The sequence below is a fragment of the Schistocerca serialis genome, chromosome 3 (genome assembly GCF_023864345.2).
Source record: "Schistocerca serialis cubense isolate TAMUIC-IGC-003099 chromosome 3, iqSchSeri2.2, whole genome shotgun sequence".
NCBI classification, from domain to species: domain Eukaryota; kingdom Metazoa; phylum Arthropoda; class Insecta; order Orthoptera; family Acrididae; genus Schistocerca; species Schistocerca serialis.
The window spans coordinates 241276126-241277329 of record NC_064640.1 but is presented as its reverse complement, the minus strand read 5'-3'; positions in this window follow the sequence as shown (position 1 = coordinate 241277329).

Below are 1204 nucleotides of genomic sequence, written 5' to 3'. Positions count from 1 at the left end.
GCGCGTAGCGTTGCGCAGTTGGAGGTGAGCCGCCAGCAGTGGTGGCTCTGGGGAGAGAGATGGCAGAGTTTTGAGAGCGGATGATCTGGACGTGTGTCCATCAGAGAGAGTAAATTTGTAAGACTGGATGTCATAAACTGATATATATATTATGACTTTTGAACACTATTAAGGTAAATACACTGTCTGTTCTCTATCAAAATCTTTCATTTGCTAACTACGCCTATCAGTAGTTAGTGCCCTCAGTAGTTAGATTTTTTCACTTAGCTGGCAGTATTGGCGCTCGCTGTATTGCAGTAGTTCGAGATTTTTGTGAGGTAAGTGATTCATAAAAGGTATAGGTTATTATTAGTCAGGGCCATTCTTTTGTAGGGATTATTGAAAGTCAGAATGCGTTGTGCTAAAAATATTGTGTCAGTTTAGTGAATGTCTAAGTACGTTCAGTTTTGCTCAGCTGTTTGAAAATCAAATAACGTAAGAGGTTTATCAGCACAGTAATTCATAAATTTTTCTAAGGGGATGTTTCAGTTTAAAAATACCGATTCATTTCTCTTTATAAACTATCTAAAAAAAATTATAACCATGAAGACAGATTGACCTCGTGAGCATTGTATAAGCAGTGTTCTTCACATATAATATTACTTGGCCAATATGAAGTCAATCAATGCAAACCTCACACAATCCCGAGCTTCAGTTATCTCTGTATGACGCCTCCATTTATATTCTTCTTAACTGCTGTTTTCAAGTGCTGGACGATGTGATTCATTACAAATGTGAACAGCTGATTCTGCTTAGAAACAGTACAATAGTGTAAGAATCTATCGGCTCATATGCCTAAGGAGAATTACACGAGTTTCCCTTATTGTAGGTAGCAATGACAGAGAAGGATTTCATACTGGTAAAAATTTCAGTAACGGTCAAAATTATCCATAAACGTATCCCTATGTCGTATACTTCACAACTATTTGGATCTGTTTTGTAGTCAACCAGTAACTTCTGGATTCTTTGTAAAACAGAAATATTTCTCTCTCTCCTCATAGTTTTGAAAAATTAATGTTTCGTCGACTAATGGCTTGGAGCTTCATTAACCACCAGGTATTCAGAGTACTTAAAGTACAGACATACGTGTCACAGCGGATCAGACATCTGCATGTTTGTATTAAACGAGAAGGACTAACCTTTTAATGTTTCTGCTAATCTATCT